Here is a 25,469-nt window from a genome sequence, read left to right as displayed (position 1 = left end):
GCGAAGGCAAGAAAGCGGCTCTGAGCGCAAAACATGTCCTTCGAGCCGGAGTCGAACCAGCGACCTAAGGATTGCCATCATCCCACCTACAGTCCTCCGCTCTACCAACTGAGCTATCGAAGGCTTACGGGGCAGTTCCACAACCACATCCTATAAGGTAGCTGCAGACCGACCGCTGGCCAAAAAGGACAGAAGCAAAAGCACTCAAGCCTTCCCATACCGGGAGTCGAACCCGGGCCGCCTGGGTGAAAACCAGGAATCCTAACCGCTAGACCATATGGGAACTGCCACACTTGAAACCCAGTCTTGGCACAAACTCCAGTTCATTCTGATCGCTGGCACGTCCCTGCTCCGCTTGCACAAGTGCCACTCATACACTTACGCACTCTCTCATACACAGTTTCTTGGTTTCCGTAAACCGAGAACCTTCTGATCCGTAGTCTTAAGCGCTAACCTTTGTGCCACCGTCACTCTGTTCAGCACCTTGTTAGCACTTTGCTTGAAGCAAGGACAAGGCTCTGTCAACCCGGAGTTCCTTCACCACACATTCTGCTTTGTTTTTATGGCAAGAGGTTGTGTGGATGGGATGCTCTTACAGGATTCCTGACAGTCCCTCCATAGAAGACCTGAGATCCAGGGTCGGAGACTCTCTCCTCTCCAAGAGTAGGTTAAAAGCAATGGTTTCTTTTGTGTCTGTGTGTCAGAGCCCTTAGGTGTTGCTGCAGCTCAGAGACCTACAAGTGGAGGAGATTACACTGCAAGTCGGCTGGATGACCTCTAAGTGGTAGGCACTTATACCGCACGTAGGCTGGGTTTGCGATTGATGTAGCTGTAGTAGACATTCATAAAAATAAAAAAATATATAAACTGCTTACTCTGAGGTTGTGTTTAGGGTTGGGGTAGGAGTAAAATTGAATAAAACACAGCAGGTTACCGTGTGGTTGGGCCTAGGGCTGGGGTAGGTGTGATTTTAATAAACTGCGATAGGTTGTATTCTGTGCCATGTACGAGACATTGAATCAGTGAAACCCACATGGAGGTTTGTTACTGTGAGGTTGGGTTAAGAGTTGGGGTAGGTTGGGAGGTTGATAAAACACAGCAGGAAACTGTGAGGTTGGTTTAAGGATTGGGGTAGGTTTGACATTCAAACATAACTGGTTGGACGCAGTGTCTTGTACCAGACATTAAATGAATGAAAACTCCAGGAGGTTTTTACAGCCCACTTGGGGCTGACCAGGTCGTTTGGAGCAGGCTCCGATTTCTATTTATACCTTTCTCAGTCAGGTAACTTCCTTTTCAGTAGTATGAGCGTCTGCACTGTGTGGCATATATGCCGACGTATAACAGAGACTGAAACATTGCTCACACTTGTCTGAGGTGGTCATTTTGACTGCAATCTTGTTTTAGGTTGGCACTTTGTTTTTGAATATTGTATGCTTTTCGAATGCGTATCTGTGCTGCAGTAGAACGCCTTAGCCTCACAGCAAACATTTTGGTTTACAAGCTGTCACTGCTGTCTTCCCAGGAGAGTGGCTGTACTGGTTTCTTCTGGAAGTCCTGAGGGATGTACGGGACCAAGACATGAGAGCGGTTGGGGCAGCCTTTGAACCCAGGAGAGCACCCCACAGGCTCTGTGCTGGCGGCCCCAGAAACTCGATTTACTCCAGAGTAGAACCGAACAACTCCGGCAGGGGAAAACCGCGACCGCACTGCACTGAGAGCAACGCAAAAAAATGCTGAACGAGCCAGCCAGGAGTCGAACCTAGAATCTTCTGATCCGTAGTCAGACGCGTTATCCATTGCGCCACTGGCCCAGTCCGCATCAGCAGTGCTCATTAGCATGGTCCTTGGAAAGAGGACACGGCTCGGTGAACATGGAGTTCCTTAAAAGCATGCTTTGCTTTGTTGTCATGGCAAGTTGTGGTGTCGATAGGATGCTCTTACACCGAGCATGTGACAGTCCCTCCCAAGAAGAACTGTGATCCAGGCTCTGAGACTTTCTCTTCTCCGGGAGGAGGTTGCAAACGTTAGTTATTTTTGTCAGAGCAGCTGCAGCACACCTGGGTGGAGGCCCACAGCTAGACTTGAGGCCAACCTTTACGCACACCTTCCCTGGTGGTCTAGTGGTTAGGATTCGGCGCTCTCACCGCCGCGGCCCGGGTTCGATTCCCGGTCAGGGAACTTCCTTTTGACCTCCATGCTGAACTTTGAGGAGTGGTTAACTCACTTGGCGAAGGCAAGAAAGCGGCTCTGAGCGCAAAACATGTCCTTCGAGCCGGAGTCGAACCAGCGACCTAAGGATTGCCATCATCCCACCTACAGTCCTCCGCTCTACCAACTGAGCTATCGAAGGCTTACGGGGCAGTTCCACAACCACATCCTATAAGGTAGCTGCAGACCGACCGCTGGCCAAAAAGGACAGAAGCAAAAGCACTCAAGCCTTCCCATACCGGGAGTCGAACCCGGGCCGCCTGGGTGAAAACCAGGAATCCTAACCGCTAGACCATATGGGAACTGCCACACTTGAAACCCAGTCTTGGCACAAACTCCAGTTCATTCTGATCGCTGGCACGTCCCTGCTCCGCTTGCACAAGTGCCACTCATACACTTACGCACTCTCTCATACACAGTTTCTTGGTTTCCGTAAACCGAGAACCTTCTGATCCGTAGTCTTAAGCGCTAACCTTTGTGCCACCGTCACTCTGTTCAGCACCTTGTTAGCACTTTGCTTGAAGCAAGGACAAGGCTCTGTCAACCCGGAGTTCCTTCACCACACATTCTGCTTTGTTTTTATGGCAAGAGGTTGTGTGGATGGGATGCTCTTACAGGATTCCTGACAGTCCCTCCATAGAAGACCTGAGATCCAGGGTCGGAGACTCTCTCCTCTCCAAGAGTAGGTTAAAAGCAATGGTTTCTTTTGTGTCTGTGTGTCAGAGCCCTTAGGTGTTGCTGCAGCTCAGAGACCTACAAGTGGAGGAGATTACACTGCAAGTCGGCTGGATGACCTCTAAGTGGTAGGCACTTATACCGCACGTAGGCTGGGTTTGCGATTGATGTAGCTGTAGTAGACATTCATAAAAATAAAAAAATATATAAACTGCTTACTCTGAGGTTGTGTTTAGGGTTGGGGTAGGAGTAAAATTGAATAAAACACAGCAGGTTACCGTGTGGTTGGGCCTAGGGCTGGGGTAGGTGTGATTTTAATAAACTGCGATAGGTTGTATTCTGTGCCATGTACGAGACATTGAATCAGTGAAACCCACATGGAGGTTTGTTACTGTGAGGTTGGGTTAAGAGTTGGGGTAGGTTGGGAGGTTGATAAAACACAGCAGGAAACTGTGAGGTTGGTTTAAGGATTGGGGTAGGTTTGACATTCAAACATAACTGGTTGGACGCAGTGTCTTGTACCAGACATTAAATGAATGAAAACTCCAGGAGGTTTTTACAGCCCACTTGGGGCTGACCAGGTCGTTTGGAGCAGGCTCCGATTTCTATTTATACCTTTCTCAGTCAGGTAACTTCCTTTTCAGTAGTATGAGCGTCTGCACTGTGTGGCATATATGCCGACGTATAACAGAGACTGAAACATTGCTCACACTTGTCTGAGGTGGTCATTTTGACTGCAATCTTGTTTTAGGTTGGCACTTTGTTTTTGAATATTGTATGCTTTTCGAATGCGTATCTGTGCTGCAGTAGAACGCCTTAGCCTCACAGCAAACATTTTGGTTTACAAGCTGTCACTGCTGTCTTCCCAGGAGAGTGGCTGTACTGGTTTCTTCTGGAAGTCCTGAGGGATGTACGGGACCAAGACATGAGAGCGGTTGGGGCAGCCTTTGAACCCAGGAGAGCACCCCACAGGCTCTGTGCTGGCGGCCCCAGAAACTCGATTTACTCCAGAGTAGAACCGAACAACTCCGGCAGGGGAAAACCGCGACCGCACTGCACTGAGAGCAACGCAAAAAAATGCTGAACGAGCCAGCCAGGAGTCGAACCTAGAATCTTCTGATCCGTAGTCAGACGCGTTATCCATTGCGCCACTGGCCCAGTCCGCATCAGCAGTGCTCATTAGCATGGTCCTCGGAAAGAGGACACGGCTCGGTGAACATGGAGTTCCTTAAAAGCATGCTTTGCTTTGTTGTCATGGCAAGTTGTGGTGTCGATAGGATGCTCTTACACCGAGCATGTGACAGTCCCTCCCAAGAAGAACTGTGATCCAGGCTCTGAGACTTTCTCTTCTCCGGGAGGAGGTTGCAAACGTTAGTTATTTTTGTCAGAGCAGCTGCAGCACACCTGGGTGGAGGCCCACAGCTAGACTTGAGGCCAACCTTTACGCACACCTTCCCTGGTGGTCTAGTGGTTAGGATTCGGCGCTCTCACCGCCGCGGCCCGGGTTCGATTCCCGGTCAGGGAACTTCCTTTTGACCTCCATGCTGAACTTTGAGGAGTGGTTAACTCACTTGGCGAAGGCAAGAAAGCGGCTCTGAGCGCAAAACATGTCCTTCGAGCCGGAGTCGAACCAGCGACCTAAGGATTGCCATCATCCCACCTACAGTCCTCCGCTCTACCAACTGAGCTATCGAAGGCTTACGGGGCAGTTCCACAACCACATCCTATAAGGTAGCTGCAGACCGACCGCTGGCCAAAAAGGACAGAAGCAAAAGCACTCAAGCCTTCCCATACCGGGAGTCGAACCCGGGCCGCCTGGGTGAAAACCAGGAATCCTAACCGCTAGACCATATGGGAACTGCCACACTTGAAACCCAGTCTTGGCACAAACTCCAGTTCATTCTGATCGCTGGCACGTCCCTGCTCCGCTTGCACAAGTGCCACTCATACACTTACGCACTCTCTCATACACAGTTTCTTGGTTTCCGTAAACCGAGAACCTTCTGATCCGTAGTCTTAAGCGCTAACCTTTGTGCCACCGTCACTCTGTTCAGCACCTTGTTAGCACTTTGCTTGAAGCAAGGACAAGGCTCTGTCAACCCGGAGTTCCTTCACCACACATTCTGCTTTGTTTTTATGGCAAGAGGTTGTGTGGATGGGATGCTCTTACAGGATTCCTGACAGTCCCTCCATAGAAGACCTGAGATCCAGGGTCGGAGACTCTCTCCTCTCCAAGAGTAGGTTAAAAGCAATGGTTTCTTTTGTGTCTGTGTGTCAGAGCCCTTAGGTGTTGCTGCAGCTCAGAGACCTACAAGTGGAGGAGATTACACTGCAAGTCGGCTGGATGACCTCTAAGTGGTAGGCACTTATACCGCACGTAGGCTGGGTTTGCGATTGATGTAGCTGTAGTAGACATTCATAAAAATAAAAAAATATATAAACTGCTTACTCTGAGGTTGTGTTTAGGGTTGGGGTAGGAGTAAAATTGAATAAAACACAGCAGGTTACCGTGTGGTTGGGCCTAGGGCTGGGGTAGGTGTGATTTTAATAAACTGCGATAGGTTGTATTCTGTGCCATGTACGAGACATTGAATCAGTGAAACCCACATGGAGGTTTGTTACTGTGAGGTTGGGTTAAGAGTTGGGGTAGGTTGGGAGGTTGATAAAACACAGCAGGAAACTGTGAGGTTGGTTTAAGGATTGGGGTAGGTTTGACATTCAAACATAACTGGTTGGACGCAGTGTCTTGTACCAGACATTAAATGAATGAAAACTCCAGGAGGTTTTTACAGCCCACTTGGGGCTGACCAGGTCGTTTGGAGCAGGCTCCGATTTCTATTTATACCTTTCTCAGTCAGGTAACTTCCTTTTCAGTAGTATGAGCGTCTGCACTGTGTGGCATATATGCCGACGTATAACAGAGACTGAAACATTGCTCACACTTGTCTGAGGTGGTCATTTTGACTGCAATCTTGTTTTAGGTTGGCACTTTGTTTTTGAATATTGTATGCTTTTCGAATGCGTATCTGTGCTGCAGTAGAACGCCTTAGCCTCACAGCAAACATTTTGGTTTACAAGCTGTCACTGCTGTCTTCCCAGGAGAGTGGCTGTACTGGTTTCTTCTGGAAGTCCTGAGGGATGTACGGGACCAAGACATGAGAGCGGTTGGGGCAGCCTTTGAACCCAGGAGAGCACCCCACAGGCTCTGTGCTGGCGGCCCCAGAAACTCGATTTACTCCAGAGTAGAACCGAACAACTCCGGCAGGGGAAAACCGCGACCGCACTGCACTGAGAGCAACGCAAAAAAATGCTGAACGAGCCAGCCAGGAGTCGAACCTAGAATCTTCTGATCCGTAGTCAGACGCGTTATCCATTGCGCCACTGGCCCAGTCCGCATCAGCAGTGCTCATTAGCATGGTCCTCGGAAAGAGGACACGGCTCGGTGAACATGGAGTTCCTTAAAAGCATGCTTTGCTTTGTTGTCATGGCAAGTTGTGGTGTCGATAGGATGCTCTTACACCGAGCATGTGACAGTCCCTCCCAAGAAGAACTGTGATCCAGGCTCTGAGACTTTCTCTTCTCCGGGAGGAGGTTGCAAACGTTAGTTATTTTTGTCAGAGCAGCTGCAGCACACCTGGGTGGAGGCCCACAGCTAGACTTGAGGCCAACCTTTACGCACACCTTCCCTGGTGGTCTAGTGGTTAGGATTCGGCGCTCTCACCGCCGCGGCCCGGGTTCGATTCCCGGTCAGGGAACTTCCTTTTGACCTCCATGCTGAACTTTGAGGAGTGGTTAACTCACTTGGCGAAGGCAAGAAAGCGGCTCTGAGCGCAAAACATGTCCTTCGAGCCGGAGTCGAACCAGCGACCTAAGGATTGCCATCATCCCACCTACAGTCCTCCGCTCTACCAACTGAGCTATCGAAGGCTTACGGGGCAGTTCCACAACCACATCCTATAAGGTAGCTGCAGACCGACCGCTGGCCAAAAAGGACAGAAGCAAAAGCACTCAAGCCTTCCCATACCGGGAGTCGAACCCGGGCCGCCTGGGTGAAAACCAGGAATCCTAACCGCTAGACCATATGGGAACTGCCACACTTGAAACCCAGTCTTGGCACAAACTCCAGTTCATTCTGATCGCTGGCACGTCCCTGCTCCGCTTGCACAAGTGCCACTCATACACTTACGCACTCTCTCATACACAGTTTCTTGGTTTCCGTAAACCGAGAACCTTCTGATCCGTAGTCTTAAGCGCTAACCTTTGTGCCACCGTCACTCTGTTCAGCACCTTGTTAGCACTTTGCTTGAAGCAAGGACAAGGCTCTGTCAACCCGGAGTTCCTTCACCACACATTCTGCTTTGTTTTTATGGCAAGAGGTTGTGTGGATGGGATGCTCTTACAGGATTCCTGACAGTCCCTCCATAGAAGACCTGAGATCCAGGGTCGGAGACTCTCTCCTCTCCAAGAGTAGGTTAAAAGCAATGGTTTCTTTTGTGTCTGTGTGTCAGAGCCCTTAGGTGTTGCTGCAGCTCAGAGACCTACAAGTGGAGGAGATTACACTGCAAGTCGGCTGGATGACCTCTAAGTGGTAGGCACTTATACCGCACGTAGGCTGGGTTTGCGATTGATGTAGCTGTAGTAGACATTCATAAAAATAAAAAAATATATAAACTGCTTACTCTGAGGTTGTGTTTAGGGTTGGGGTAGGAGTAAAATTGAATAAAACACAGCAGGTTACCGTGTGGTTGGGCCTAGGGCTGGGGTAGGTGTGATTTTAATAAACTGCGATAGGTTGTATTCTGTGCCATGTACGAGACATTGAATCAGTGAAACCCACATGGAGGTTTGTTACTGTGAGGTTGGGTTAAGAGTTGGGGTAGGTTGGGAGGTTGATAAAACACAGCAGGAAACTGTGAGGTTGGTTTAAGGATTGGGGTAGGTTTGACATTCAAACATAACTGGTTGGACGCAGTGTCTTGTACCAGACATTAAATGAATGAAAACTCCAGGAGGTTTTTACAGCCCACTTGGGGCTGACCAGGTCGTTTGGAGCAGGCTCCGATTTCTATTTATACCTTTCTCAGTCAGGTAACTTCCTTTTCAGTAGTATGAGCGTCTGCACTGTGTGGCATATATGCCGACGTATAACAGAGACTGAAACATTGCTCACACTTGTCTGAGGTGGTCATTTTGACTGCAATCTTGTTTTAGGTTGGCACTTTGTTTTTGAATATTGTATGCTTTTCGAATGCGTATCTGTGCTGCAGTAGAACGCCTTAGCCTCACAGCAAACATTTTGGTTTACAAGCTGTCACTGCTGTCTTCCCAGGAGAGTGGCTGTACTGGTTTCTTCTGGAAGTCCTGAGGGATGTACGGGACCAAGACATGAGAGCGGTTGGGGCAGCCTTTGAACCCAGGAGAGCACCCCACAGGCTCTGTGCTGGCGGCCCCAGAAACTCGATTTACTCCAGAGTAGAACCGAACAACTCCGGCAGGGGAAAACCGCGACCGCACTGCACTGAGAGCAACGCAAAAAAATGCTGAACGAGCCAGCCAGGAGTCGAACCTAGAATCTTCTGATCCGTAGTCAGACGCGTTATCCATTGCGCCACTGGCCCAGTCCGCATCAGCAGTGCTCATTAGCATGGTCCTTGGAAAGAGGACACGGCTCGGTGAACATGGAGTTCCTTAAAAGCATGCTTTGCTTTGTTGTCATGGCAAGTTGTGGTGTCGATAGGATGCTCTTACACCGAGCATGTGACAGTCCCTCCCAAGAAGAACTGTGATCCAGGCTCTGAGACTTTCTCTTCTCCGGGAGGAGGTTGCAAACGTTAGTTATTTTTGTCAGAGCAGCTGCAGCACACCTGGGTGGAGGCCCACAGCTAGACTTGAGGCCAACCTTTACGCACACCTTCCCTGGTGGTCTAGTGGTTAGGATTCGGCGCTCTCACCGCCGCGGCCCGGGTTCGATTCCCGGTCAGGGAACTTCCTTTTGACCTCCATGCTGAACTTTGAGGAGTGGTTAACTCACTTGGCGAAGGCAAGAAAGCGGCTCTGAGCGCAAAACATGTCCTTCGAGCCGGAGTCGAACCAGCGACCTAAGGATTGCCATCATCCCACCTACAGTCCTCCGCTCTACCAACTGAGCTATCGAAGGCTTACGGGGCAGTTCCACAACCACATCCTATAAGGTAGCTGCAGACCGACCGCTGGCCAAAAAGGACAGAAGCAAAAGCACTCAAGCCTTCCCATACCGGGAGTCGAACCCGGGCCGCCTGGGTGAAAACCAGGAATCCTAACCGCTAGACCATATGGGAACTGCCACACTTGAAACCCAGTCTTGGCACAAACTCCAGTTCATTCTGATCGCTGGCACGTCCCTGCTCCGCTTGCACAAGTGCCACTCATACACTTACGCACTCTCTCATACACAGTTTCTTGGTTTCCGTAAACCGAGAACCTTCTGATCCGTAGTCTTAAGCGCTAACCTTTGTGCCACCGTCACTCTGTTCAGCACCTTGTTAGCACTTTGCTTGAAGCAAGGACAAGGCTCTGTCAACCCGGAGTTCCTTCACCACACATTCTGCTTTGTTTTTATGGCAAGAGGTTGTGTGGATGGGATGCTCTTACAGGATTCCTGACAGTCCCTCCATAGAAGACCTGAGATCCAGGGTCGGAGACTCTCTCCTCTCCAAGAGTAGGTTAAAAGCAATGGTTTCTTTTGTGTCTGTGTGTCAGAGCCCTTAGGTGTTGCTGCAGCTCAGAGACCTACAAGTGGAGGAGATTACACTGCAAGTCGGCTGGATGACCTCTAAGTGGTAGGCACTTATACCGCACGTAGGCTGGGTTTGCGATTGATGTAGCTGTAGTAGACATTCATAAAAATAAAAAAATATATATAAACTGCTTACTCTGAGGTTGTGTTTAGGGTTGGGGTAGGAGTAAAATTGAATAAAACACAGCAGGTTACCGTGTGGTTGGGCCTAGGGCTGGGGTAGGTGTGATTTTAATAAACTGCGATAGGTTGTATTCTGTGCCATGTACGAGACATTGAATCAGTGAAACCCACATGGAGGTTTGTTACTGTGAGGTTGGGTTAAGAGTTGGGGTAGGTTGGGAGGTTGATAAAACACAGCAGGAAACTGTGAGGTTGGTTTAAGGATTGGGGTAGGTTTGACATTCAAACATAACTGGTTGGACGCAGTGTCTTGTACCAGACATTAAATGAATGAAAACTCCAGGAGGTTTTTACAGCCCACTTGGGGCTGACCAGGTCGTTTGGAGCAGGCTCCGATTTCTATTTATACCTTTCTCAGTCAGGTAACTTCCTTTTCAGTAGTATGAGCGTCTGCACTGTGTGGCATATATGCCGACGTATAACAGAGACTGAAACATTGCTCACACTTGTCTGAGGTGGTCATTTTGACTGCAATCTTGTTTTAGGTTGGCACTTTGTTTTTGAATATTGTATGCTTTTCGAATGCGTATCTGTGCTGCAGTAGAACGCCTTAGCCTCACAGCAAACATTTTGGTTTACAAGCTGTCACTGCTGTCTTCCCAGGAGAGTGGCTGTACTGGTTTCTTCTGGAAGTCCTGAGGGATGTACGGGACCAAGACATGAGAGCGGTTGGGGCAGCCTTTGAACCCAGGAGAGCACCCCACAGGCTCTGTGCTGGCGGCCCCAGAAACTCGATTTACTCCAGAGTAGAACCGAACAACTCCGGCAGGGGAAAACCGCGACCGCACTGCACTGAGAGCAACGCAAAAAAATGCTGAACGAGCCAGCCAGGAGTCGAACCTAGAATCTTCTGATCCGTAGTCAGACGCGTTATCCATTGCGCCACTGGCCCAGTCCGCATCAGCAGTGCTCATTAGCATGGTCCTCGGAAAGAGGACACGGCTCGGTGAACATGGAGTTCCTTAAAAGCATGCTTTGCTTTGTTGTCATGGCAAGTTGTGGTGTCGATAGGATGCTCTTACACCGAGCATGTGACAGTCCCTCCCAAGAAGAACTGTGATCCAGGCTCTGAGACTTTCTCTTCTCCGGGAGGAGGTTGCAAACGTTAGTTATTTTTGTCAGAGCAGCTGCAGCACACCTGGGTGGAGGCCCACAGCTAGACTTGAGGCCAACCTTTACGCACACCTTCCCTGGTGGTCTAGTGGTTAGGATTCGGCGCTCTCACCGCCGCGGCCCGGGTTCGATTCCCGGTCAGGGAACTTCCTTTTGACCTCCATGCTGAACTTTGAGGAGTGGTTAACTCACTTGGCGAAGGCAAGAAAGCGGCTCTGAGCGCAAAACATGTCCTTCGAGCCGGAGTCGAACCAGCGACCTAAGGATTGCCATCATCCCACCTACAGTCCTCCGCTCTACCAACTGAGCTATCGAAGGCTTACGGGGCAGTTCCACAACCACATCCTATAAGGTAGCTGCAGACCGACCGCTGGCCAAAAAGGACAGAAGCAAAAGCACTCAAGCCTTCCCATACCGGGAGTCGAACCCGGGCCGCCTGGGAGAAAACCAGGAATCCTAACCGCTAGACCATATGGGAACTGCCACACTTGAAACCCAGTCTTGGCACAAACTCCAGTTCATTCTGATCGCTGGCACGTCCCTGCTCCGCTTGCACAAGTGCCACTCATACACTTACGCACTCTCTCATACACAGTTTCTTGGTTTCCGTAAACCGAGAACCTTCTGATCCGTAGTCTTAAGCGCTAACCTTTGTGCCACCGTCACTCTGTTCAGCACCTTGTTAGCACTTTGCTTGAAGCAAGGACAAGGCTCTGTCAACCCGGAGTTCCTTCACCACACATTCTGCTTTGTTTTTATGGCAAGAGGTTGTGTGGATGGGATGCTCTTACAGGATTCCTGACAGTCCCTCCATAGAAGACCTGAGATCCAGGGTCGGAGACTCTCTCCTCTCCAAGAGTAGGTTAAAAGCAATGGTTTCTTTTGTGTCTGTGTGTCAGAGCCCTTAGGTGTTGCTGCAGCTCAGAGACCTACAAGTGGAGGAGATTACACTGCAAGTCGGCTGGATGACCTCTAAGTGGTAGGCACTTATACCGCACGTAGGCTGGGTTTGCGATTGATGTAGCTGTAGTAGACATTCATAAAAATAAAAAAATATATAAACTGCTTACTCTGAGGTTGTGTTTAGGGTTGGGGTAGGAGTAAAATTGAATAAAACACAGCAGGTTACCGTGTGGTTGGGCCTAGGGCTGGGGTAGGTGTGATTTTAATAAACTGCGATAGGTTGTATTCTGTGCCATGTACGAGACATTGAATCAGTGAAACCCACATGGAGGTTTGTTACTGTGAGGTTGGGTTAAGAGTTGGGGTAGGTTGGGAGGTTGATAAAACACAGCAGGAAACTGTGAGGTTGGTTTAAGGATTGGGGTAGGTTTGACATTCAAACATAACTGGTTGGACGCAGTGTCTTGTACCAGACATTAAATGAATGAAAACTCCAGGAGGTTTTTACAGCCCACTTGGGGCTGACCAGGTCGTTTGGAGCAGGCTCCGATTTCTATTTATACCTTTCTCAGTCAGGTAACTTCCTTTTCAGTAGTATGAGCGTCTGCACTGTGTGGCATATATGCCGACGTATAACAGAGACTGAAACATTGCTCACACTTGTCTGAGGTGGTCATTTTGACTGCAATCTTGTTTTAGGTTGGCACTTTGTTTTTGAATATTGTATGCTTTTCGAATGCGTATCTGTGCTGCAGTAGAACGCCTTAGCCTCACAGCAAACATTTTGGTTTACAAGCTGTCACTGCTGTCTTCCCAGGAGAGTGGCTGTACTGGTTTCTTCTGGAAGTCCTGAGGGATGTACGGGACCAAGACATGAGAGCGGTTGGGGCAGCCTTTGAACCCAGGAGAGCACCCCACAGGCTCTGTGCTGGCGGCCCCAGAAACTCGATTTACTCCAGAGTAGAACCGAACAACTCCGGCAGGGGAAAACCGCGACCGCACTGCACTGAGAGCAACGCAAAAAAATGCTGAACGAGCCAGCCAGGAGTCGAACCTAGAATCTTCTGATCCGTAGTCAGACGCGTTATCCATTGCGCCACTGGCCCAGTCCGCATCAGCAGTGCTCATTAGCATGGTCCTCGGAAAGAGGACACGGCTCGGTGAACATGGAGTTCCTTAAAAGCATGCTTTGCTTTGTTGTCATGGCAAGTTGTGGTGTCGATAGGATGCTCTTACACCGAGCATGTGACAGTCCCTCCCAAGAAGAACTGTGATCCAGGCTCTGAGACTTTCTCTTCTCCGGGAGGAGGTTGCAAACGTTAGTTATTTTTGTCAGAGCAGCTGCAGCACACCTGGGTGGAGGCCCACAGCTAGACTTGAGGCCAACCTTTACGCACACCTTCCCTGGTGGTCTAGTGGTTAGGATTCGGCGCTCTCACCGCCGCGGCCCGGGTTCGATTCGCGGTCAGGGAACTTCCTTTTGACCTCCATGCTGAACTTTGAGGAGTGGTTAACTCACTTGGCGAAGGCAAGAAAGCGGCTCTGAGCGCAAAACATGTCCTTCGAGCCGGAGTCGAACCAGCGACCTAAGGATTGCCATCATCCCACCTACAGTCCTCCGCTCTACCAACTGAGCTATCGAAGGCTTACGGGGCAGTTCCACAACCACATCCTATAAGGTAGCTGCAGACCGACCGCTGGCCAAAAAGGACAGAAGCAAAAGCACTCAAGCCTTCCCATACCGGGAGTCGAACCCGGGCCGCCTGGGTGAAAACCAGGAATCCTAACCGCTAGACCATATGGGAACTGCCACACTTGAAACCCAGTCTTGGCACAAACTCCAGTTCATTCTGATCGCTGGCACGTCCCTGCTCCGCTTGCACAAGTGCCACTCATACACTTACGCACTCTCTCATACACAGTTTCTTGGTTTCCGTAAACCGAGAACCTTCTGATCCGTAGTCTTAAGCGCTAACCTTTGTGCCACCGTCACTCTGTTCAGCACCTTGTTAGCACTTTGCTTGAAGCAAGGACAAGGCTCTGTCAACCCGGAGTTCCTTCACCACACATTCTGCTTTGTTTTTATGGCAAGAGGTTGTGTGGATGGGATGCTCTTACAGGATTCCTGACAGTCCCTCCATAGAAGACCTGAGATCCAGGGTCGGAGACTCTCTCCTCTCCAAGAGTAGGTTAAAAGCAATGGTTTCTTTTGTGTCTGTGTGTCAGAGCCCTTAGGTGTTGCTGCAGCTCAGAGACCTACAAGTGGAGGAGATTACACTGCAAGTCGGCTGGATGACCTCTAAGTGGTAGGCACTTATACCGCACGTAGGCTGGGTTTGCGATTGATGTAGCTGTAGTAGACATTCATAAAAATAAAAAAATATATAAACTGCTTACTCTGAGGTTGTGTTTAGGGTTGGGGTAGGAGTAAAATTGAATAAAACACAGCAGGTTACCGTGTGGTTGGGCCTAGGGCTGGGGTAGGTGTGATTTTAATAAACTGCGATAGGTTGTATTCTGTGCCATGTACGAGACATTGAATCAGTGAAACCCACATGGAGGTTTGTTACTGTGAGGTTGGGTTAAGAGTTGGGGTAGGTTGGGAGGTTGATAAAACACAGCAGGAAACTGTGAGGTTGGTTTAAGGATTGGGGTAGGTTTGACATTCAAACATAACTGGTTGGACGCAGTGTCTTGTACCAGACATTAAATGAATGAAAACTCCAGGAGGTTTTTACAGCCCACTTGGGGCTGACCAGGTCGTTTGGAGCAGGCTCCGATTTCTATTTATACCTTTCTCAGTCAGGTAACTTCCTTTTCAGTAGTATGAGCGTCTGCACTGTGTGGCATATATGCCGACGTATAACAGAGACTGAAACATTGCTCACACTTGTCTGAGGTGGTCATTTTGACTGCAATCTTGTTTTAGGTTGGCACTTTGTTTTTGAATATTGTATGCTTTTCGAATGCGTATCTGTGCTGCAGTAGAACGCCTTAGCCTCACAGCAAACATTTTGGTTTACAAGCTGTCACTGCTGTCTTCCCAGGAGAGTGGCTGTACTGGTTTCTTCTGGAAGTCCTGAGGGATGTACGGGACCAAGACATGAGAGCGGTTGGGGCAGCCTTTGAACCCAGGAGAGCACCCCACAGGCTCTGTGCTGGCGGCCCCAGAAACTCGATTTACTCCAGAGTAGAACCGAACAACTCCGGCAGGGGAAAACCGCGACCGCACTGCACTGAGAGCAACGCAAAAAAATGCTGAACGAGCCAGCCAGGAGTCGAACCTAGAATCTTCTGATCCGTAGTCAGACGCGTTATCCATTGCGCCACTGGCCCAGTCCGCATCAGCAGTGCTCATTAGCATGGTCCTCGGAAAGAGGACACGGCTCGGTGAACATGGAGTTCCTTAAAAGCATGCTTTGCTTTGTTGTCATGGCAAGTTGTGGTGTCGATAGGATGCTCTTACACCGAGCATGTGACAGTCCCTCCCAAGAAGAACTGTGATCCAGGCTCTGAGACTTTCTCTTCTCCGGGAGGAGGTTGCAAACGTTAGTTATTTTTGTCAGAGCAGCTGCAGCACACCTGGGTGGAGGCCCACAGCTAGACTTGAGGCCAACCTTTACGCACACCTTCCCTGGTGGTCTAGTGGTTAGGATTCGGCGCTCTCACCGCCGCGGCCCGGGTTCGATTCGCGGTCAGGGAACTTCCTTTTGACCTCCATGCTGAACTTTGAGGAGTGGTTAACTCACTTGGCGAAGGCAAGAAAGCGGCTCTGAGCGCAAAACATGTCCTTCGAGCCGGAGTCGAACCAGCGACCTAAGGATTGCCATCATCCCACCTACAGTCCTCCGCTCTACCAACTGAGCTATCGAAGGCTTACGGGGCAGTTCCACAACCACATCCTATAAGGTAGCTGCAGACCGACCGCTGGCCAAAAAGGACAGAAGCAAAAGCACTCAAGCCTTCCCATACCGGGAGTCGAACCCGGGCCGCCTGGGTGAAAACCAGGAATCCTAACCGCTAGACCATATGGGAACTGCCACACTTGAAACCCAGTCTTGGCACAAACTCCAGTTCATTCTGATCGCTGGCACGTCCCTGCTCCGCTTGCACAAGTGCCACTCATACACTTACGCACTCTCTCATACACAGTTTCTTGGTTTCCGTAAACCGAGAACCTTCTGATCCGTAGTCTTAAGCGCTAACCTTTGTGCCACCGTCACTCTGTTCAGCACCTTGTTAGCACTTTGCTTGAAGCAAGGACAAGGCTCTGTCAACCCGGAGTTCCTTCACCACACATTCTGCTTTGTTTTTATGGCAAGAGGTTGTGTGGATGGGATGCTCTTACAGGATTCCTGACAGTCCCTCCATAGAAGACCTGAGATCCAGGGTCGGAGACTCTCTCCTCTCCAAGAGTAGGTTAAAAGCAATGGTTTCTTTTGTGTCTGTGTGTCAGAGCCCTTAGGTGTTGCTGCAGCTCAGAGACCTACAAGTGGAGGAGATTACACTGCAAGTCGGCTGGATGACCTCTAAGTGGTAGGCACTTATACCGCACGTAGGCTGGGTTTGCGATTGATGTAGCTGTAGTAGACATTCATAAAAATAAAAAAATATATAAACTGCTTACTCTGAGGTTGTGTTTAGGGTTGGGGTAGGAGTAAAATTGAATAAAACACAGCAGGTTACCGTGTGGTTGGGCCTAGGGCTGGGGTAGGTGTGATTTTAATAAACTGCGATAGGTTGTATTCTGTGCCATGTACGAGACATTGAATCAGTGAAACCCACATGGAGGTTTGTTACTGTGAGGTTGGGTTAAGAGTTGGGGTAGGTTGGGAGGTTGATAAAACACAGCAGGAAACTGTGAGGTTGGTTTAAGGATTGGGGTAGGTTTGACATTCAAACATAACTGGTTGGACGCAGTGTCTTGTACCAGACATTAAATGAATGAAAACTCCAGGAGGTTTTTACAGCCCACTTGGGGCTGACCAGGTCGTTTGGAGCAGGCTCCGATTTCTATTTATACCTTTCTCAGTCAGGTAACTTCCTTTTCAGTAGTATGAGCGTCTGCACTGTGTGGCATATATGCCGACGTATAACAGAGACTGAAACATTGCTCACACTTGTCTGAGGTGGTCATTTTGACTGCAATCTTGTTTTAGGTTGGCACTTTGTTTTTGAATATTGTATGCTTTTCGAATGCGTATCTGTGCTGCAGTAGAACGCCTTAGCCTCACAGCAAACATTTTGGTTTACAAGCTGTCACTGCTGTCTTCCCAGGAGAGTGGCTGTACTGGTTTCTTCTGGAAGTCCTGAGGGATGTACGGGACCAAGACATGAGAGCGGTTGGGGCAGCCTTTGAACCCAGGAGAGCACCCCACAGGCTCTGTGCTGGCGGCCCCAGAAACTCGATTTACTCCAGAGTAGAACCGAACAACTCCGGCAGGGGAAAACCGCGACCGCACTGCACTGAGAGCAACGCAAAAAAATGCTGAACGAGCCAGCCAGGAGTCGAACCTAGAATCTTCTGATCCGTAGTCAGACGCGTTATCCATTGCGCCACTGGCCCAGTCCGCATCAGCAGTGCTCATTAGCATGGTCCTCGGAAAGAGGACACGGCTCGGTGAACATGGAGTTCCTTAAAAGCATGCTTTGCTTTGTTGTCATGGCAAGTTGTGGTGTCGATAGGATGCTCTTACACCGAGCATGTGACAGTCCCTCCCAAGAAGAACTGTGATCCAGGCTCTGAGACTTTCTCTTCTCCGGGAGGAGGTTGCAAACGTTAGTTATTTTTGTCAGAGCAGCTGCAGCACACCTGGGTGGAGGCCCACAGCTAGACTTGAGGCCAACCTTTACGCACACCTTCCCTGGTGGTCTAGTGGTTAGGATTCGGCGCTCTCACCGCCGCGGCCCGGGTTCGATTCCCGGTCAGGGAACTTCCTTTTGACCTCCATGCTGAACTTTGAGGAGTGGTTAACTCACTTGGCGAAGGCAAGAAAGCGGCTCTGAGCGCAAAACATGTCCTTCGAGCCGGAGTCGAACCAGCGACCTAAGGATTGCCATCATCCCACCTACAGTCCTCCGCTCTACCAACTGAGCTATCGAAGGCTTACGGGGCAGTTCCACAACCACATCCTATAAGGTAGCTGCAGACCGACCGCTGGCCAAAAAGGACAGAAGCAAAAGCACTCAAGCCTTCCCATACCGGGAGTCGAACCCGGGCCGCCTGGGTGAAAACCAGGAATCCTAACCGCTAGACCATATGGGAACTGCCACACTTGAAACCCAGTCTTGGCACAAACTCCAGTTCATTCTGATCGCTGGCACGTCCCTGCTCCGCTTGCACAAGTGCCACTCATACACTTACGCACTCTCTCATACACAGTTTCTTGGTTTCCGTAAACCGAGAACCTTCTGATCCGTAGTCTTAAGCGCTAACCTTTGTGCCACCGTCACTCTGTTCAGCACCTTGTTAGCACTTTGCTTGAAGCAAGGACAAGGCTCTGTCAACCCGGAGTTCCTTCACCACACATTCTGCTTTGTTTTTATGGCAAGAGGTTGTGTGGATGGGATGCTCTTACAGGATTCCTGACAGTCCCTCCATAGAAGACCTGAGATCCAGGGTCGGAGACTCTCTCCTCTCCAAGAGTAGGTTAAAAGCAATGGTTTCTTTTGTGTCTGTGTGTCAGAGCCCTTAGGTGTTGCTGCAGCTCAGAGACCTACAAGTGGAGGAGATTACACTGCAAGTCGGCTGGATGACCTCTAAGTGGTAGGCACTTATACCGCACGTAGGCTGGGTTTGCGATTGATGTAGCTGTAGTAGACATTCATAAAAATAAAAAAATATATAAACTGCTTACTCTGAGGTTGTGTTTAGGGTTGGGGTAGGAGTAAAATTGAATAAAACACAGCAGGTTACCGTGTGGTTGGGCCTAGGGCTGGGGTAGGTGTGATTTTAATAAACTGCGATAGGTTGTATTCTGTGCCATGTACGAGACATTGAATCAGTGAAACCCACATGGAGGTTTGTTACTGTGAGGTTGGGTTAAGAGTTGGGGTAGGTTGGGAGGTTGATAAAACACAGCAGGAAACTGTGAGGTTGGTTTAAGGATTGGGGTAGGTTTGACATTCAAACATAACTGGTTGGACGCAGTGTCTTGTACCAGACATTAAATGAATGAAAACTCCAGGAGGTTTTTACAGCCCACTTGGGGCTGACCAGGTCGTTTGGAGCAGGCTCCGATTTCTATTTATACCTTTCTCAGTCAGGTAACTTCCTTTTCAGTAGTATGAGCGTCTGCACTGTGTGGCATATATGCCGACGTATAACAGAGACTGAAACATTGCTCACACTTGTCTGAGGTGGTCATTTTGACTGCAATCTTGTTTTAGGTTGGCACTTTGTTTTTGAATATTGTATGCTTTTCGAATGCGTATCTGTGCTGCAGTAGAACGCCTTAGCCTCACAGCAAACATTTTGGTTTACAAGCTGTCACTGCTGTCTTCCCAGGAGAGTGGCTGTACTGGTTTCTTCTGGAAGTCCTGAGGGATGTACGGGACCAAGACATGAGAGCGGTTGGGGCAGCCTTTGAACCCAGGAGAGCACCCCACAGGCTCTGTGCTGGCGGCCCCAGAAACTCGATTTACTCCAGAGTAGAACCGAACAACTCCGGCAGGGGAAAACCGCGACCGCACTGCACTGAGAGCAACGCAAAAAAATGCTGAACGAGCCAGCCAGGAGTCGAACCTAGAATCTTCTGATCCGTAGTCAGACGCGTTATCCATTGCGCCACTGGCCCAGTCCGCATCAGCAGTGCTCATTAGCATGGTCCTTGGAAAGAGGACACGGCTCGGTGAACATGGAGTTCCTTAAAAGCATGCTTTGCTTTGTTGTCATGGCAAGTTGTGGTGTCGATAGGATGCTCTTACACCGAGCATGTGACAGTCCCTCCCAAGAAGAACTGTGATCCAGGCTCTGAGACTTTCTCTTCTCCGGGAGGAGGTTGCAAACGTTAGTTATTTTTGTCAGAGCAGCTGCAGCACACCTGGGTGGAGGCCCACAGCTAGACTTGAGGCCAACCTTTACGCACACCTTCCCTGGTGGTCTAGTAACCTAGAATCCTAACGGATTCGGCGCTCTCACCGCCGCGGCCCGGGTTCGATTCCCGGTCAGGGAACTTCCTTTTGACCTCCATGCTGAACTTTGAGGAGTGGTTAACTCACTTGGCGAAGGCAAGAAAGCGGCTCTGAGCGCAAAACATGGTCTTCGAGCCGGAGTCGAACCAGCGACCTAAGGATTGCCATCATCCCACCTACAGTCCTCCGCTCTACCAACTGAGCTATCGAAGGCTTACGGGGCAGTTCCACAACCACATCCTATAAGGTAGCTGCAGACCGACCGCTGGCCAAAAAGGACAGAAGCAAAAGCACTCAAGCCTTCCCATACCGGGAGTCGAACCCGGGCCGCCTGGGTGAAAACCAGGAATCCTAACCGCTAGACCATATGGGAACTGCCACACTTGAAACCCAGTCTTGGCACAAACTCCAGTTCATTCTGATCGCTGGCACGTCCCTGCTCCGCTTGCACAAGTGCCACTCATACACTTACGCACTCTCTCATACACAGTTTCTTGGTTTCCGTAAACCGAGAACCTTCTGATCCGTAGTCTTAAGCGCTAACCTTTGTGCCACCGTCACTCTGTTCAGCACCTTGTTAGCACTTTGCTTGAAGCAAGGACAAGGCTCTGTCAACCCGGAGTTCCTTCACCACACATTCTGCTTTGTTTTTATGGCAAGAGGTTGTGTGGATGGGATGCTCTTACAGGATTCCTGACAGTCCCTCCATAGAAGACCTGAGATCCAGGGTCGGAGACTCTCTCCTCTCCAAGAGTAGGTTAAAAGCAATGGTTTCTTTTGTGTCTGTGTGTCAGAGCCCTTAGGTGTTGCTGCAGCTCAGAGACCTACAAGTGGAGGAGATTACACTGCAAGTCGGCTGGATGACCTCTAAGTGGTAGGCACTTATACCGCACGTAGGCTGGGTTTGCGATTGATGTAGCTGTAGTAGACATTCATAAAAATAAAAAAATATATAAACTGCTTACTCTGAGGTTGTGTTTAGGGTTGGGGTAGGAGTAAAATTGAATAAAACACAGCAGGTTACCGTGTGGTTGGGCCTAGGGCTGGGGTAGGTGTGATTTTAATAAACTGCGATAGGTTGTATTCTGTGCCATGTACGAGACATTGAATCAATGAAACCCACATGGAGGTTTGTTACTGTGAGGTTGGGTTAAGAGTTGGGGTAGGTTGGGAGGTTGATAAAACACAGCAGGAAACTGTGAGGTTGGTTTAAGGATTGGGGTAGGTTTGACATTCAAACATAACTGGTTGGACGCAGTGTCTTGTACCAGACATTAAATGAATGAAAACTCCAGGAGGTTTTTACAGCCCACTTGGGGCTGACCAGGTCGTTTGGAGCAGGCTCCGATTTCTATTTATACCTTTCTCAGTCAGGTAACTTCCTTTTCAGTAGTATGAGCGTCTGCACTGTGTGGCATATATGCCGACGTATAACAGAGACTGAAACATTGCTCACACTTGTCTGAGGTGGTCATTTTGACTGCAATCTTGTTTTAGGTTGGCACTTTGTTTTTGAATATTGTATGCTTTTCGAATGCGTATCTGTGCTGCAGTAGAACGCCTTAGCCTCACAGCAAACATTTTGGTTTACAAGCTGTCACTGCTGTCTTCCCAGGAGAGTGGCTGTACTGGTTTCTTCTGGAAGTCCTGAGGGATGTACGGGACCAAGACATGAGAGCGGTTGGGGCAGCCTTTGAACCCAGGAGAGCACCCCACAGGCTCTGTGCTGGCGGCCCCAGAAACTCGATTTACTCCAGAGTAGAACCGAACAACTCCGGCAGGGGAAAACCGCGACCGCACTGCACTGAGAGCAACGCAAAAAAATGCTGAACGAGCCAGCCAGGAGTCAAACCTAGAATCTTCTGATCCGTAGTCAGACGCGTTATCCATTGCGCCACTGGCCCAGTCCGCATCAGCAGTGCTCATTAGCATGGTCCTTGGAAAGAGGACACGGCTCGGTGAACATGGAGTTCCTTAAAAGCATGCTTTGCTTTGTTGTCATGGCAAGTTGTGGTGTCGATAGGATGCTCTTACACCGAGCATGTGACAGTCCCTCCCAAGAAGAACTGTGATCCAGGCTCTGAGACTTTCTCTTCTCCGGGAGGAGGTTGCAAACGTTAGTTATTTTTGTCAGAGCAGCTGCAGCACACCTGGGTGGAGGCCCACAGCTAGACTTGAGGCCAACCTTTACGCACACCTTCCCTGGTGGTCTAGTGGTTAGGATTCGGCGCTCTCACCGCTGCGGCCCGGGTTCGATTCCCGGTCAGGGAACTTCCTTTTGACCTCCATGCTGAACTTTGAGGAGTGGTTAACTCACTTGGCGAAGGCAAGAAAGCGGCTCTGAGCGCAAAACATGGTCTTCGAGCCGGAGTCGAACCAGCGACCTAAGGATTGCCATCATCCCACCTACAGTCCTCCGCTCTACCAACTGAGCTATCGAAGGCTTACGGGGCAGTTCCACAACCACATGCTATAAGGTAGCTGCAGACCGACCGCTGGCCAAAAAGGACAGAAGCAAAAGCATTCAAGCCTTCCCATACCGGGAGTCGAACCCGGGCCGCCTGGGTGAAAACCAGGAATCCTAACCGCTAGACCATATGGGAACTGCCACACTTGAAACCCAGTCTTGGCACAAACTCCAGTTCATTCTGATCGCTGGCACGTCCCTGCTCCGCTTGCACAAGTGCCACTCATACACTTACGCACTCTCTCATACACAGTTTCTTGGTTTCCGTAAACCGAGAACCTTCTGATCCGTAGTCTTAAGCGCTAACCTTTGTGCCACCGTCACTCTGTTCAGCACCTTGTTAGCACTTTGCTTGAAGCAAGGACAAGGCTCTGTCAACCCGGAGTTCCTTCACCACACATTCTGCTTTGTTTTTATGGCAAGAGGTTGTGTGGATGGGATGCTCTTACAGGATTCCTGACAGTCCCTCCATAGAAGACCTGAGATCCAGGGTCGGAGACTCTCTCCTCTCCAAGAGTAGGTTAAAAGCAATGGTTTCTTTTGTGTCTGTGTGTCAGAGCCCTTAGGTGTTGCTGCAGCTCAGAGACCTACAAGTGGAGGAGATTACACTGCAAGTCGGCTGGATGACCTCTAAGTGGTAGGCACTTATACCGCACGTAGGCTGGGTTTGCGATTGATGTAGCTGTAGTAGACATTCATAAAAATAAAAAAATATATAAACTGCTTACTCTGAGGTTGTGTTTAGGGTTGGGGTAGGAGTAAAATTGAATAAAACACAGCAGGTTACCGTGAGGTTGGGCCTAGGGCTGGGGTAGGTGTGATTTTAATAAACTGCGATAGGTTGTATTCTGTGCCATGTACGAGACATTGAATCAATGAAACCCACATGGAGGTTTGTTACTGTGAGGTTGGGTTAAGAGTTGGGGTAGGTTAGGAGGTTGATAAAACACAGCAGGAAACTGTGAGGTTGGTTTAAGGATTGGGGTAGGTTTGACATTCAAACATAACTGGTTGGACGCAGTGTCTAGTACCAGACATTAAATGAATGAAAACTCCAGGAGGTTTTTACAGCCCACTTGGGGCTGACCAGGTCGTTTGGAGCAGGCTCCGATTTCTATTTATACCTTTCTCAGTCAGGTAACTTCCTTTTCAGTAGTATGGGCGTCTGCACTGTGTGGCATATTTGCCGACGTATAACAGAGACTGAAACATTGCTCACACTTGTCTGAGGTGGTCATTTTGACTGCAATCTTGTTTTAGGTTGGCACTTTGTTTTTGAATATTGTCTGCTTTTCGAATGCGTATCTGTGCTGCAGTAGAACGCCTTAGCCTCACTGCAAACATTTTGGTCTACAAGCTGTCACTGCTGTCTTCCCAGGAGAGTGGGTGTACTGGTTTCTTCTGGAAGTCCTGAGGGATGTACGGGACCAAGATATGAGAGCAGTTGGGGCAGACTTTGATCCCAGGGGAGCACCCCACAGGCTCTGTGCTGGCAGCCCCAGAAACTTGATCCACTCCAAAGTAGAACCAAACAACTCTGGCAGGGGCAAACTGCAACTGCAGTGCACTGACTGAGAGCAATGCAATAAATCCTGATCGAGCCAGCCAAAACTCGAATCTAGAATCTTCTGATCAGTCAGACACGTTATCCATTGCGCCACTGGCACACACTGTTCAAGGAGTGCTCATTAGCATGCTGTTTGGAAAGAGGACATGGACCGGTAAACATGGAGTTCCTTCAACGCATGCTGTGCTTTGTTGTCATGGCAAGTTGTGGTGTCGATAGGATGCTTTTACACAGAGCATGTGACAGTCCCTCCATAGAAGAACTGTGAACCAGGCTCTGAGACTTTCTCTTCACCAGGAGGAGGTTGCAAACGTTAGAGTTATTTTTGTCAAAGCAGCTGCAGCACACCTGGGTGGAGGCCCACAGCTAGGCTAGAGGGCAACCTTTACCCAGGCCTTCCCTGGTGGTCTTGTGGTTAGGACTTAGTGCTCTTACCGCTGTGGCCTGGGTTCAATTCCTTGTCAGGGAGCTTCCTTTTCACCTCCTTGGTAAACTTCGAGCAGTGTTGCCGATGATCTCTTCACGAAAGCAGCTCTGAATGCAAAAGATGTCCTTCGAGCCGCACTGTAAGATGTAATAAGACACACTCTGGCACAGACGTCAAGTCTGCACGCTGGAATACATGCTATTATCTCATGGTTGAGACGCAGCTTCAAAAATTTGTTTCAAACCGGAAGTACAAATTTGCTTGAAATAACGCAAAAACAACCAATTTACACTTTTTAGTGAAATATTTGTGTCCAAATAGTGTTTTTAGCAGTGTGGGACACATATATGATTGTCAACAGCTCAAAAAATGTGTTTTGGAGTTTCGTGACCCTTTAAGGTACAAATGGTAGAGAAAATACAAACATGAAAATCTTACTTTGTTTTTCTTTTAACTAAGTATATTTTTATATGTTTTGTTGTTTTGTCTCAAATTATTTTATTTAGGACACAAATGCCTCAAATGCAGCTTTAACATCATTGGAATAAATTATATTTTAACATATTCAAATGGAAAAGCTAACATATTAAAAAGGAATAATTATTTACAAGGTTACTTTTATATCTGCATTTTTATAAACTAAAGCAGTTTTGTCCCAAACCTTTGAAAAATAGTCCATGTTGTCTTTATATTTTTAGATGCTTCATTTATTACTGATTTTACTTTATGCTTTCAAAATATGTAATTATGCATTTGAAGTGATATTGTGCTATTTTGCTACATAGTAGAAGTGAACTAGTTTTGTTTTGTGTTAAAGCCACAATGGCCCTGCATAAAAGGGCTTTACTGGGACCTTATAGGCACATTTTGTGCCTGGACTCAACTTAGTATTAGTGGGACCTAACTTGTTAATTACTAAATGCCCACAGAGCATGCTCATAGGACATACTTCTGACCCAGATAGTATACCTATACTTCGCCCATTGTGGCTATATACACTACACTTTGTGCGGAC

General features: G+C 49.0%; 41 non-coding genes across 41 annotated transcripts; 9 read left to right on the top strand and 32 right to left on the bottom strand.

The window, feature by feature from the left end:
- Nucleotides 1-36: 36 nt before the first annotated feature.
- On the bottom strand, nucleotides 37-123 carry trnay-gua (transfer RNA tyrosine (anticodon GUA)). Its single transcript is given in 2 exon segments — nucleotides 37-72; nucleotides 87-123. It is a non-coding gene; the product is annotated as a tRNA-Tyr (tRNA).
- Nucleotides 124-211: 88 nt separating this feature from the next.
- On the bottom strand, nucleotides 212-283 carry trnae-uuc (transfer RNA glutamic acid (anticodon UUC)). The gene has a single exon. It is a non-coding gene; the product is annotated as a tRNA-Glu (tRNA).
- A 1,458-nt stretch (nucleotides 284-1,741) lies between these two features.
- Nucleotides 1,742-1,814, bottom strand: trnar-acg (transfer RNA arginine (anticodon ACG)). Its single transcript has one exon. It is a non-coding gene; the product is annotated as a tRNA-Arg (tRNA).
- A 295-nt stretch (nucleotides 1,815-2,109) lies between these two features.
- trnae-cuc (transfer RNA glutamic acid (anticodon CUC)) lies at nucleotides 2,110-2,181 on the top strand. Its single transcript has one exon. It is a non-coding gene; the product is annotated as a tRNA-Glu (tRNA).
- An 85-nt stretch (nucleotides 2,182-2,266) lies between these two features.
- trnay-gua (transfer RNA tyrosine (anticodon GUA)) lies at nucleotides 2,267-2,353 on the bottom strand. Its single transcript is given in 2 exon segments — nucleotides 2,267-2,302; nucleotides 2,317-2,353. It is a non-coding gene; the product is annotated as a tRNA-Tyr (tRNA).
- Nucleotides 2,354-2,441: 88 nt separating this feature from the next.
- Nucleotides 2,442-2,513, bottom strand: trnae-uuc (transfer RNA glutamic acid (anticodon UUC)). The gene has a single exon. It is a non-coding gene; the product is annotated as a tRNA-Glu (tRNA).
- Nucleotides 2,514-3,971: 1,458 nt separating this feature from the next.
- Nucleotides 3,972-4,044, bottom strand: trnar-acg (transfer RNA arginine (anticodon ACG)). The gene has a single exon. It is a non-coding gene; the product is annotated as a tRNA-Arg (tRNA).
- Nucleotides 4,045-4,339: 295 nt separating this feature from the next.
- Nucleotides 4,340-4,411, top strand: trnae-cuc (transfer RNA glutamic acid (anticodon CUC)). The gene has a single exon. It is a non-coding gene; the product is annotated as a tRNA-Glu (tRNA).
- An 85-nt stretch (nucleotides 4,412-4,496) lies between these two features.
- trnay-gua (transfer RNA tyrosine (anticodon GUA)) lies at nucleotides 4,497-4,583 on the bottom strand. Its single transcript is given in 2 exon segments — nucleotides 4,497-4,532; nucleotides 4,547-4,583. It is a non-coding gene; the product is annotated as a tRNA-Tyr (tRNA).
- Nucleotides 4,584-4,671: 88 nt separating this feature from the next.
- On the bottom strand, nucleotides 4,672-4,743 carry trnae-uuc (transfer RNA glutamic acid (anticodon UUC)). Its single transcript has one exon. It is a non-coding gene; the product is annotated as a tRNA-Glu (tRNA).
- A 1,458-nt stretch (nucleotides 4,744-6,201) lies between these two features.
- Nucleotides 6,202-6,274, bottom strand: trnar-acg (transfer RNA arginine (anticodon ACG)). The gene has a single exon. It is a non-coding gene; the product is annotated as a tRNA-Arg (tRNA).
- Nucleotides 6,275-6,569: 295 nt separating this feature from the next.
- trnae-cuc (transfer RNA glutamic acid (anticodon CUC)) lies at nucleotides 6,570-6,641 on the top strand. Its single transcript has one exon. It is a non-coding gene; the product is annotated as a tRNA-Glu (tRNA).
- Nucleotides 6,642-6,726: 85 nt separating this feature from the next.
- Nucleotides 6,727-6,813, bottom strand: trnay-gua (transfer RNA tyrosine (anticodon GUA)). Its single transcript is given in 2 exon segments — nucleotides 6,727-6,762; nucleotides 6,777-6,813. It is a non-coding gene; the product is annotated as a tRNA-Tyr (tRNA).
- Nucleotides 6,814-6,901: 88 nt separating this feature from the next.
- trnae-uuc (transfer RNA glutamic acid (anticodon UUC)) lies at nucleotides 6,902-6,973 on the bottom strand. The gene has a single exon. It is a non-coding gene; the product is annotated as a tRNA-Glu (tRNA).
- A 1,458-nt stretch (nucleotides 6,974-8,431) lies between these two features.
- Nucleotides 8,432-8,504, bottom strand: trnar-acg (transfer RNA arginine (anticodon ACG)). The gene has a single exon. It is a non-coding gene; the product is annotated as a tRNA-Arg (tRNA).
- A 295-nt stretch (nucleotides 8,505-8,799) lies between these two features.
- Nucleotides 8,800-8,871, top strand: trnae-cuc (transfer RNA glutamic acid (anticodon CUC)). The gene has a single exon. It is a non-coding gene; the product is annotated as a tRNA-Glu (tRNA).
- An 85-nt stretch (nucleotides 8,872-8,956) lies between these two features.
- Nucleotides 8,957-9,043, bottom strand: trnay-gua (transfer RNA tyrosine (anticodon GUA)). Its single transcript is given in 2 exon segments — nucleotides 8,957-8,992; nucleotides 9,007-9,043. It is a non-coding gene; the product is annotated as a tRNA-Tyr (tRNA).
- Nucleotides 9,044-9,131: 88 nt separating this feature from the next.
- Nucleotides 9,132-9,203, bottom strand: trnae-uuc (transfer RNA glutamic acid (anticodon UUC)). Its single transcript has one exon. It is a non-coding gene; the product is annotated as a tRNA-Glu (tRNA).
- A 1,460-nt stretch (nucleotides 9,204-10,663) lies between these two features.
- Nucleotides 10,664-10,736, bottom strand: trnar-acg (transfer RNA arginine (anticodon ACG)). Its single transcript has one exon. It is a non-coding gene; the product is annotated as a tRNA-Arg (tRNA).
- Nucleotides 10,737-11,031: 295 nt separating this feature from the next.
- On the top strand, nucleotides 11,032-11,103 carry trnae-cuc (transfer RNA glutamic acid (anticodon CUC)). Its single transcript has one exon. It is a non-coding gene; the product is annotated as a tRNA-Glu (tRNA).
- An 85-nt stretch (nucleotides 11,104-11,188) lies between these two features.
- trnay-gua (transfer RNA tyrosine (anticodon GUA)) lies at nucleotides 11,189-11,275 on the bottom strand. The gene is given in 2 exon segments: nucleotides 11,189-11,224; nucleotides 11,239-11,275. It is a non-coding gene; the product is annotated as a tRNA-Tyr (tRNA).
- Nucleotides 11,276-11,363: 88 nt separating this feature from the next.
- trnae-uuc (transfer RNA glutamic acid (anticodon UUC)) lies at nucleotides 11,364-11,435 on the bottom strand. The gene has a single exon. It is a non-coding gene; the product is annotated as a tRNA-Glu (tRNA).
- Nucleotides 11,436-12,893: 1,458 nt separating this feature from the next.
- On the bottom strand, nucleotides 12,894-12,966 carry trnar-acg (transfer RNA arginine (anticodon ACG)). Its single transcript has one exon. It is a non-coding gene; the product is annotated as a tRNA-Arg (tRNA).
- A 295-nt stretch (nucleotides 12,967-13,261) lies between these two features.
- Nucleotides 13,262-13,333, top strand: trnae-cuc (transfer RNA glutamic acid (anticodon CUC)). Its single transcript has one exon. It is a non-coding gene; the product is annotated as a tRNA-Glu (tRNA).
- An 85-nt stretch (nucleotides 13,334-13,418) lies between these two features.
- On the bottom strand, nucleotides 13,419-13,505 carry trnay-gua (transfer RNA tyrosine (anticodon GUA)). Its single transcript is given in 2 exon segments — nucleotides 13,419-13,454; nucleotides 13,469-13,505. It is a non-coding gene; the product is annotated as a tRNA-Tyr (tRNA).
- An 88-nt stretch (nucleotides 13,506-13,593) lies between these two features.
- Nucleotides 13,594-13,665, bottom strand: trnae-uuc (transfer RNA glutamic acid (anticodon UUC)). Its single transcript has one exon. It is a non-coding gene; the product is annotated as a tRNA-Glu (tRNA).
- A 1,458-nt stretch (nucleotides 13,666-15,123) lies between these two features.
- trnar-acg (transfer RNA arginine (anticodon ACG)) lies at nucleotides 15,124-15,196 on the bottom strand. Its single transcript has one exon. It is a non-coding gene; the product is annotated as a tRNA-Arg (tRNA).
- Nucleotides 15,197-15,491: 295 nt separating this feature from the next.
- Nucleotides 15,492-15,563, top strand: trnae-cuc (transfer RNA glutamic acid (anticodon CUC)). Its single transcript has one exon. It is a non-coding gene; the product is annotated as a tRNA-Glu (tRNA).
- An 85-nt stretch (nucleotides 15,564-15,648) lies between these two features.
- trnay-gua (transfer RNA tyrosine (anticodon GUA)) lies at nucleotides 15,649-15,735 on the bottom strand. Its single transcript is given in 2 exon segments — nucleotides 15,649-15,684; nucleotides 15,699-15,735. It is a non-coding gene; the product is annotated as a tRNA-Tyr (tRNA).
- Nucleotides 15,736-15,823: 88 nt separating this feature from the next.
- Nucleotides 15,824-15,895, bottom strand: trnae-uuc (transfer RNA glutamic acid (anticodon UUC)). Its single transcript has one exon. It is a non-coding gene; the product is annotated as a tRNA-Glu (tRNA).
- Nucleotides 15,896-17,353: 1,458 nt separating this feature from the next.
- Nucleotides 17,354-17,426, bottom strand: trnar-acg (transfer RNA arginine (anticodon ACG)). The gene has a single exon. It is a non-coding gene; the product is annotated as a tRNA-Arg (tRNA).
- Nucleotides 17,427-17,721: 295 nt separating this feature from the next.
- Nucleotides 17,722-17,793, top strand: trnae-cuc (transfer RNA glutamic acid (anticodon CUC)). Its single transcript has one exon. It is a non-coding gene; the product is annotated as a tRNA-Glu (tRNA).
- An 85-nt stretch (nucleotides 17,794-17,878) lies between these two features.
- trnay-gua (transfer RNA tyrosine (anticodon GUA)) lies at nucleotides 17,879-17,965 on the bottom strand. Its single transcript is given in 2 exon segments — nucleotides 17,879-17,914; nucleotides 17,929-17,965. It is a non-coding gene; the product is annotated as a tRNA-Tyr (tRNA).
- Nucleotides 17,966-18,053: 88 nt separating this feature from the next.
- Nucleotides 18,054-18,125, bottom strand: trnae-uuc (transfer RNA glutamic acid (anticodon UUC)). Its single transcript has one exon. It is a non-coding gene; the product is annotated as a tRNA-Glu (tRNA).
- A 1,458-nt stretch (nucleotides 18,126-19,583) lies between these two features.
- On the bottom strand, nucleotides 19,584-19,656 carry trnar-acg (transfer RNA arginine (anticodon ACG)). The gene has a single exon. It is a non-coding gene; the product is annotated as a tRNA-Arg (tRNA).
- A 461-nt stretch (nucleotides 19,657-20,117) lies between these two features.
- trnay-gua (transfer RNA tyrosine (anticodon GUA)) lies at nucleotides 20,118-20,206 on the bottom strand. The gene is given in 2 exon segments: nucleotides 20,118-20,155; nucleotides 20,170-20,206. It is a non-coding gene; the product is annotated as a tRNA-Tyr (tRNA).
- Nucleotides 20,207-20,294: 88 nt separating this feature from the next.
- trnae-uuc (transfer RNA glutamic acid (anticodon UUC)) lies at nucleotides 20,295-20,366 on the bottom strand. The gene has a single exon. It is a non-coding gene; the product is annotated as a tRNA-Glu (tRNA).
- Nucleotides 20,367-21,824: 1,458 nt separating this feature from the next.
- trnar-acg (transfer RNA arginine (anticodon ACG)) lies at nucleotides 21,825-21,897 on the bottom strand. Its single transcript has one exon. It is a non-coding gene; the product is annotated as a tRNA-Arg (tRNA).
- A 295-nt stretch (nucleotides 21,898-22,192) lies between these two features.
- Nucleotides 22,193-22,264, top strand: trnae-cuc (transfer RNA glutamic acid (anticodon CUC)). Its single transcript has one exon. It is a non-coding gene; the product is annotated as a tRNA-Glu (tRNA).
- Nucleotides 22,265-22,347: 83 nt separating this feature from the next.
- Nucleotides 22,348-22,436, bottom strand: trnay-gua (transfer RNA tyrosine (anticodon GUA)). Its single transcript is given in 2 exon segments — nucleotides 22,348-22,385; nucleotides 22,400-22,436. It is a non-coding gene; the product is annotated as a tRNA-Tyr (tRNA).
- An 88-nt stretch (nucleotides 22,437-22,524) lies between these two features.
- On the bottom strand, nucleotides 22,525-22,596 carry trnae-uuc (transfer RNA glutamic acid (anticodon UUC)). Its single transcript has one exon. It is a non-coding gene; the product is annotated as a tRNA-Glu (tRNA).
- Between the last annotated feature and the right edge of the window lie 2,873 nt (nucleotides 22,597-25,469).

This window comes from Danio rerio, chromosome 4 (genome assembly GCF_049306965.1).
Source record: "Danio rerio strain Tuebingen ecotype United States chromosome 4, GRCz12tu, whole genome shotgun sequence".
NCBI classification, from domain to species: Eukaryota; Metazoa; Chordata; class Actinopteri; order Cypriniformes; family Danionidae; genus Danio; species Danio rerio.
This window is presented reverse-complemented; position numbering and strand designations above follow the sequence as displayed.